The sequence below is a fragment of the Neofelis nebulosa genome, chromosome 15 (genome assembly GCF_028018385.1).
Source record: "Neofelis nebulosa isolate mNeoNeb1 chromosome 15, mNeoNeb1.pri, whole genome shotgun sequence".
NCBI lineage: Eukaryota > Metazoa > Chordata > Mammalia > Carnivora > Felidae > Neofelis > Neofelis nebulosa.
In genome coordinates this window covers 20,028,709-20,037,288 of record NC_080796.1, presented here as the reverse complement: position 1 = coordinate 20,037,288, position 8,580 = coordinate 20,028,709, and the positions used below count along the sequence as shown (strand labels likewise).

The 8,580-nt window shown below is 41.9% G+C and overlaps 1 long non-coding RNA gene across 1 annotated transcript; it reads left to right on the top strand.

The window, feature by feature from the left end:
- Nucleotides 1–6,505: 6,505 nt before the first annotated feature.
- LOC131495412 (uncharacterized) lies at nt 6,506–8,580 on the top strand. The gene is made up of 3 exons (XR_009253934.1): nt 6,506–7,696; nt 7,759–8,067; nt 8,146–8,580. It is a non-coding gene; the product is annotated as an uncharacterized LOC131495412 (long non-coding RNA).

Sequence of the window (8,580 nt, the reverse complement as noted above, 5' to 3'; positions counted from 1 at the left end):
GTGGCGTCACCCAGCTACCCAGTCTCTAGTATCGGAACTCTGTTCTTCCCAATCAGCAATTGCACACCGTCCTGTGTCTTCAGCTTTTGTCCATTGCCTGCTTTTTCACTATCCCTGACCAAGCTCCAGGCAGTACTTCTCTCCTGAGTTTTGTCTCAGATGCGGCTGTTTTCCCTGGCCCCTTACTTCTGAAGGACTGCGGCTTTGATCTGTTCTGCCCCTCTGTGGGAGGGTCTCACCGAGCAATGGCCAAATGCCCGCTGCACCCAGGAATGCTTGCTGGACCTTGCTGCTGCCGGTGCCCTGAGACTGTGGCCAAGTGCCAGCCCACCCCAGAAAAAGTTCACAAGATAGTGTAGCAGCAGCATTTCAGGGATTATGGAAAATCAACGCACATCTGGCACCAGGCTTCACCCTTAATAACCTTGTTCCGGCACCAGCGAATGTGGCCATTCTCTAGGGTCTGCTGAGACCAGGTGGTCTCAACAGTGTCTAGCAAATGTCCTTCCAGGAGTGGAACTGCTTTTCCCTGTGTGGCCCAAGAGCCTCCCAGATCCCACTCTTCTTCTGGGGATTTGCCCTTTCCACCAGAGCACTGCCAGGTATCGAGCTGCAGAGTTGCAGACTCTGCGCTTTCCTTGTTTACAGTCTTAATGGAATTTAAACCCTCTCCTTTGTTCTTTCTCCCTTTTTAGTTTAGTCCCTGTGGTTGTTTCCAATTTTCCACTTTCTCTCCAGCTGCTTTTGGGGTGGGGTGCTTTTCCCATATTCTCCCCCAAGTCTCTGTTCTCTCTGCCCACAACAGTGGCTCCTTGCCCTTCACGGCTTCTCTCTCCCCAAGTTCACCTCTCTGCACTGTGTATCTGCTGAGTTCTGTGGTTCAGGTTGTGCAGACTGTTGTGTTAATATTCAAATCAGTTTTCTAGGTGTGCAGGATGGTTTTGTGTTGGTCTGACTATATTTCATGGACGTGAGACACACAAAAAACTTCCATGCTGTTCTGCCATCTTGACTCCCCTCTGTGGTTTTGATTTGTATTTCCCTGATCATGAGTAATGTTGAGCATTTTTTCATGTGTCTGTTGGCCATCCGGATGTCTTCTTTGGGGAAGTGTTTATTCATGTCTTTTGCCCATTTCTTCACTGGATTATTTATTTCTTGAGTGTTGAGTTTGATAAGTTCTTTATAGATTTTAGATACTAACCCTTTATCTGATACTAACCCTTTATCTGATCCTTTGCAAATATCTTCTTCCATTCCATCAATTGCCTTTAGTTTTGCTGATTGTTTCCTTCACTGTGCAAAAGTTTTTATTTTGATGAGGTCCAAATAGTTCATTTTTGCTTTTGTTTCCCTTGCCTCCAGAGACACGTTGAGTAAGAAGTTGCGCGGCCAAGATCAAAGAGGTTTTTGCCTGCTTTCTCCTCAAGGATTTTTTTTTTTTTTAATTTTTCAACGTTTTTTATTTATTTTTGGGACAGAGAGAGACAGAGCATGAACGGGGGAGGGGCAGCGAGAGAGGGAGACACAGAATCGGAAACAGGCTCCAGGCTCCGAGCCATCAGCCCAGAGCCTGACGCGGGGCTCGAACTCACGGACCGCGAGATCGTGACCTGGCTGAAGTCGGACGCTTAACCGACTGCGCCACCCAGGCGCCCCTCTCCTCAAGGATTTTGATGGCTTCCTGTCTTACATTTAGGTCTTTCATTCATTTTGAGTTTATTTTTGCGTATGGTGTTAGAAAGTGGTCCAGGTTCATTTTTCTGCATGTCGCTGTCCAGTTTTCCCGGCACCACTTGCTGAAGAGACTGTCTTTATTTCATTGGATATTCTTTCCTGGTTTGTCCAAGATTAGTTGGTCATACGTTTGTGGGTCCGTTTCTGGGTTCTCTATTCTGTTCCATTGATCTGAGTGTCTGTTTTTGTGCCAGTACCTTTCTCTCTTGATGATTACAGTTTGCAATACAGCTTGAAGTCTATATGCTGTTCTTGACAAAAGGGTGATAAGGTCAAGAAGAAGGTGCTTGGAGAGCAGTGTGTGGCCTTCAAGAACATGTTATCTTCTAGAGATGGTGATAATAGTGAAGCAGGCTAACCATGTACCTCTGGACTTCATGCGGCAAGTCAATTTGCCACATGACTTAGTAGCATGTGTTTCTTTTCATTAGTTGACTTTTAATCCCCAAGGATTTTGAAATTTCAAAATGAGTAATATCTTTGATTGGAATAACTGTAACAAAAAGCATTGTTTTCAAGAATATAACTGCTTATGTCTTTTAAGTATTCCCATTAGTTTTAATTTATTAAAAAATTTTGTTTTAGTTTTAATTATTTATTTTGAGAGAGAGAGTGAGTAGGGTAGGGGCAGAGAGAGAGGATGAGAGAGAATCCCAAGCAGGCCCCATGTTGTCAGCACAGAGCCTGATGCAGGGCTCAAACTCATGAACTGTGAAATCATGACCTGAGCTGAAATCGAGTCAGACACTTAACCAACTGAGCCACCCAGATACCACCCCCCCCCCAATTACTCTTATAAATGTGAATGTATTAAGTACAGTGCAAATTTGACTTTAACCTGGTCTTTCACCTGGCATATTTTAAGTCTTTGTTTCAAGAATAGTAGATTGGGAGCACCTGGATGGCTCAGTTGGTTAAATGCCTGATACTTGGTTTCAGCTCAGGTCATGATCTCACAGTTCATGGGTTTGAACGGCTCTGTGCTGAGAGCGCAAAGCCTGCTTGGCATTCTCTGTCTTACTCTTTCTCCCCCTCCCCCACTCATGCTTTATTTCTCTCAAGAATAAATAAACAAACAAACAAAAAAGAATAGATTGGATATTATAAGAAGGTGCTTCAAAAGACATAAGATTTATTGATTTAATATTAATTATTGACATAAGTTGTTATGATAGGTTGGTTTTGATACTAGTCTTGATACAAGGCAACCATAATACTTAGGAGCAATAAAAGTAAATTTATATTGTTTACCCAAACTCCAATGGATGTATCATTTTATATAATGAATATTTCACAATTTGAAGGTAAATAATGAACAATATTATTTATTTTACTGAATAAAATGACGTTAAAAGGAACATATTAAATAAATTTTTAAAAGTTAATATGAGTTAAGAACATATATTAAATGTATGCTTACATGAAATGTCAGTATACATGCAGATTTGTTGATTACTTTAATAAATATTCAGTAAGTGTCCACTATGCAAGGCACATTGAGGATATATCACTGAAGATATAGTGAAGCATAAAATAGGCAATATTTATGTTTATATCCCAGTTAGGGGTGAGAAAGGGGATGATAGATAACAAAAGTGAAAAAAATGAATAAGATGACTTCAGAAACAAAAGTTCCATGAAGGACAAAAATAGGATGATTTGAGAGAGGGTTGTGCTGATGTAAACTGGGTGGCCAGGAAGGCATCTCCTTTGTCTCATTTTTGGGGTTGTCCTGTGTAAATTGAGATTTGCATATAAGAAAGTGTTAGCTGTGCAGAGATCTTGGGATAAAGCATTTCAAGCAGAGAGAGAGAGAGAGAGAACAAATGTGATTGCTCTCAATAAGGAGTGAGTTTAGTGTGAAAGAGGGCCAGTCTCATGGGAATATGGAAAAGGAGGAGAAAGGTATCCAATGGGGTTGAAGGTAATGTGGGATCTTATAGGACATGGTGGACTTTGTATTTTATACTAATTGCAATGGTTAACCATTGTAAGGGTTTAGCATGGTGGTGACAAGATCCTATTTGTGCTTGAGAAAGGTGGTGAGGTGTTATGGGATGAACTGTGTTCCCCCTACCCAAATTTCTGTATTGATGCTCTAACATGTAGTATTCAGAATGTGACTGTATTTGGAAATAGGGTATGTAAAGAAGTGATTGACTTAAAATGGCATCTTAGGGTGGGCTTAATTCAATATGACTGATGTCCTTATAAGGAGAGGCAATCTGGATACAAACACACACAGCGGAAGGACCATGTGAAGACACAGGACGGAAAAAGTCATCATCCACAAGCCAAGGAAAGAGAGGTCTCAGAAGAAAACAACCCTGCTGATACCTAGATATTGGACCTGAAACTTCCAGGAGTGTGAGAAAATACATTTCTGTTGTTTAAGTCACTTAGTCTGTGGCATTTTGTTATGGCCATGCTAGCAAACTAATACATGAGGCAAAGAAAGAAATGAAGGAGTATGCCTGGGGTTTGGGCTTGAGAAACTGTGTATCTAGAGGTCTCATTACCAGAATGAATAAGGCTAAGGAAGACACAAGTTTGTGTACACATGTGTGTGTGTGGTGGTGGGAAGTTTGGCTAGATAGGTTTTATGTTTCGATGCCTATCCACATCCAAGAAAAGATACCATTTAGGCAGTGGTAGGTATAAACCTAGTGAATTCACAAATTGTTTCATAAATGATTCAGAAAAGGAAGGGAGAGTCTCCTATCTATTCCCAGTCACTTCTGGATACCAATGCAAAGAGGTGGACTTATGGATCTAGTGTTATTTATCAATGTCAGTGAGTTGGACTTTCTATTGTTTTGTGTACATGCAAGATAACCTTTTGCAAGATTCTTGCTGTTGAAATGGGGCATTGCATTGAATTGTGCTGATTCTAACATCTTGAGCAGAGACGCCACTTGGCCCAGACTCGTATTCCCTAAAGGGCCTCGCATTTCTACTTTGGATCTCCTCTCCAGACAAGATTAAACGTGCAGGCACAGATTCACCATAATAGAACCAAAGGTCATCTTGCAAATATACATACAATATAATGCAATATTGCATCATATTTTTTGTTTCAAAGTTTTACTTTGTCCTACATAAATATTTAAAATAAATTGTAATTTTTATAATTTTCTGACCTTTCTTCATTAAAAAAATATTCTGATAGAAAAAAAAGTCTCCAGCTTCTCATGACCTCTGAGAGGGCCTGGTGATAAGACCCATGTCAGGGTATTATTCTGAGGATTAATTAAGCTTTAATACTTTAATTAAATCGAAGATGGTAACAGGTACAAGTAATTTCTAAAAATCTTGGGTAATTGAGGGTACAGAGACTGGATTTTTATGAAAAAGTTATTGCTTACTCAAAGCAAAGTTAGATATTTTTCAGTTCCCTGTTACACTGCAGACTGTAACTGACTGAAGATAGGGACCATTCTTTTGTTTTTGTTTTTTTTAATTGTACTTTATTTATTAGAGAGAGAGAAAGAGACCACATGAGTGGGGGAGACAGACAAAAGGAAAGAGAGAGAGAGAAAATCCCAAGTAGGCTCCATGCTCAGCATGGAGCCCAAGGTGGGGCTCAATCCCACGATCCTGGGATCATGACTTGAGCCAAAATCAACAGTGGGACACTCAACCCACTGAGCCAACAGGGACCATTCCTAACTCTGCTTTTTTAATGTCCTAATGTCCTAATGGTGACTCAGCCATAATAGGCTACCAATTAATGTTCGGGGAACTGGTCTAAGAGGCCGGAAAAGAGAATTTATTAATGAAACATTGTCATTTAAAAAAAATTAACATTTATTTATTTTTGAGAAAGAGAGAGACACAGTGTGAATGAGGGAGGGGCAGAGAGAGAGGGAGATATAGAATCCGAAGCAGGCTCCAGACTCTGAGCTGTCAGCACAGAGCCTGACGTGAAGCTCGAACTCATGAACCATGAGATCATGCCGTGAGCTGAAGTCGGACACTTAACCAACTGAGCCACCCAGGTGCACCAAAACATTGTTAATCTTGTTGCTGCCATTGTTGCTAGGAATGGCAGCTAGCTGACTTTTCAAAAATTTTAATAAAATGTCACATCTGATTAAGACTATCTTTAGATTATCACATAGTAATTCACAGGCCTGCAGAATCAGAAGATTTATTCGAAGAGAAATAAAACAATAGCTAAAAATAACAACTGTTTATTGCTCAAAAGTGTAAGCCTCCTGAAAAGGAGTAAATGTAAATATAAACTTGTCAATGTCTGTTCTCACCTCCCAGCTATAAATTCCATGAAAACAAGAAAGCGTTTATCCTACAAAGAGCTTCCTAATTGTATGTGGCACACATGACTTGAAAAAAATTACTTTTGTGTTTTTTTAAAGTACAAACCTTGGCCACCAGAGGTTTCTTTTTGGCCTCGGCAGGCAACAATGGTAATAAAGTGGTCACTTGGAGGGAAGAATGCAGTATCCCAGAGATGTGGGGGACACAGAGGACACTGAATTCCTTATTATAGATGATTGAGATGTTCCAATTTGTTAGTAAGCCCTACAGAATAGGGTCACCTGGGTGTTTCAGTCAGTTAAGCATCCAACTTCAGTTCAGGTCGTGATTTTGTGGTTAGTGAGTTCGAGCCCCACATCGGGCTCTGTGCTGACAGGGTGGAGCCTGCTTCACCTGCCCTTCCCCATCTCAAAAATAAATAAACATAAAAAAAAGCACTATAGAATAGGCAAAATTAATTGAAATTGAATTAAAATTAATTGAAATGAATTAAAACACTCAGGGAAAATATCCTGACGAAAGGACTTTGTGTATATATATTTTATTCAAATAGATGAAAATTAATTTTATAGATAAAAATGCTTAAATACACATAGTTTTGCAAGACCTTTCACTTGGAGTAACAAAATAACCCATGTGTGAAAGGCCAGTGTTAGATGTTTACCTTTTAGCTAATTGTCTTGAGAGCAGATGGATTTCTACTAAATCTCCTAGTTTTAAGACAGACATCAGGGGTTTCCCAGACTCTTGTCGTCAACTGCTCCAGCCCTCTGGTGGCCTCTGCCACCACCCTAGGCTCCAGGGAGCTGACTCTGCCATTTCACTTCAATCTCTGTCATTTGGCTAAAAGGAATCCTTTCCTTCGCTAGGTCTCCCTTCCCTGGGTCTTCCTTCCCTAGGTCTTTCTTTCTCTAGATCTTTCCTTCTCTGTGTCTCCCTTCTCCTGGTCTCCCTTCTCTAGGTCTCCCTTCTCTTGTTCTCCCTTCTCTAGGTCTTTCCTTCTCTGGGTCTCCCTTTTCCTGGTCTCCCTTGTCTAGGTCCCCTTCTGTAGCTCTCCCTTCTCTAGGTCTCCCTTCTCTACATCTTTCCTTCTTTAGGTCTGCCTTCTCTAGTTCTCCATTCTCTAGGTCTTTCCTTCTCTAGGTCTCCCTTTCCTGGGTCTCCCTTCTCCTGGTCTCCCTTCTCTAGGTCTCCCCTTCTCTAGCTCTCCCTTCTCTAGTTCTCCCTTCTCTAGGGCTTTCCTTCTCTAGGTCTTCCTTCCCTAGGTCTCCCTTCTCTAGGTCTTTCTTTCTCTAGATCTTTCTTTCTCTGGGTCTCCTTTCTCCTGGTCTCCCTTCTCTAGGTCTCCCCTTCTCTAGCGCTCCCTTCACTAGGTTTCCCTTCTCTAGGTCTCCCTTTTTTAGGTCTTTCCTTCTTTAGGTCTCCCCTTCTCTAGTTCTCCCTTCTCTAGGTCTTTCCTTCTCTAGGTCTCCCTTCCCTAGGTCTCCCTTCTCTAGGTCTTTCTTTCTCTAGATCTTTCCTTCTCTGGGCCTCCTTTCTCCTGGTCTCCCTTCTTTAAGTCTCCCCTTCTCTAGGTCTCCCCTTCTCTAGGTCTCCCTTCTCTGGGTCTACCTTCTCTAGTTCTCCCTTCTCTAGGTCTTTCCTTCTCTAGGTCTCCCTTCTCTAGTTTTCCCTTCTCTAGGTCTTTCCTTCTCTAGGTCTTTCCTTCTCTAGTTCTTCCTTCTCTGTGTCTCCCTTCTCTAGGTCTTTCCTTCTCTGGGTCTCCCTTCTCCTGGTCTCCCTTCTCTAGGTCTCCCCTTCTCTAGGTCTTCCCTTCTCTAGGTCTCCCTTTTCTAGGTCTTTCCTTCTTTAGGTCTCCCTTCTCTAGTTCTCCCTTCTCTAGGTCTTTCCTTCTCTAGGTCTCCCTTCTCTAGTTTTCCCTTCTCTAGGTCTTTCCTTCTCTAGGTCTTTCCTTCTCTAGTTCTTCCTTCTCTGTGTCTCCCTTCTCTAGGTCTTTCCTTCTCTGGGTCTCCCTTCTCCTGGTCTCCCTTCTCTAGGTCTCCCCTTCTCTAGGTCTTCCCTTCTCTAGGTCTCCCTTTTCTAGGTCTTTCCTTCCCTAGGTCTCCCTTCTCTAGGTCTCCCCTTCTCTAGCTCTCCCTTCTCTAGATCTTTCCTTCTCTAGCTCTCCCTTCTCTAGTTCTCCCTCCTCCAGGTCTTTCATTCTCTAGGTCTCCCTTCTCTAGGTCTGACTCTTGCCTCCCCCTTCCAGCTCCAACCCAGGGCAGATTTGACCATTGTATTAATCATGTCTTTTTAGTCTGTATTTTTTTTCATTTTTATTTTTTATTAAAAAATTTAATGTTTATTTCTTTTTGAGAGAGAGAGAGAGAGAGAAAGAGAGACAGCACAAGCAGGGGAGAGCCAAGAGAGAGGGAGACACAGAATCTGAAGCAGACTCCAGGCTCTGAGCTGTCAGCACAGAGCCCCACATGGGGCTCGAACTCAGAAGCCATGAGATCATGACCTGAGCTGAAGTTGGATGCTTAACCAACTGAGCCACCCAGATGCCCCTTTTTAAATTTTTTA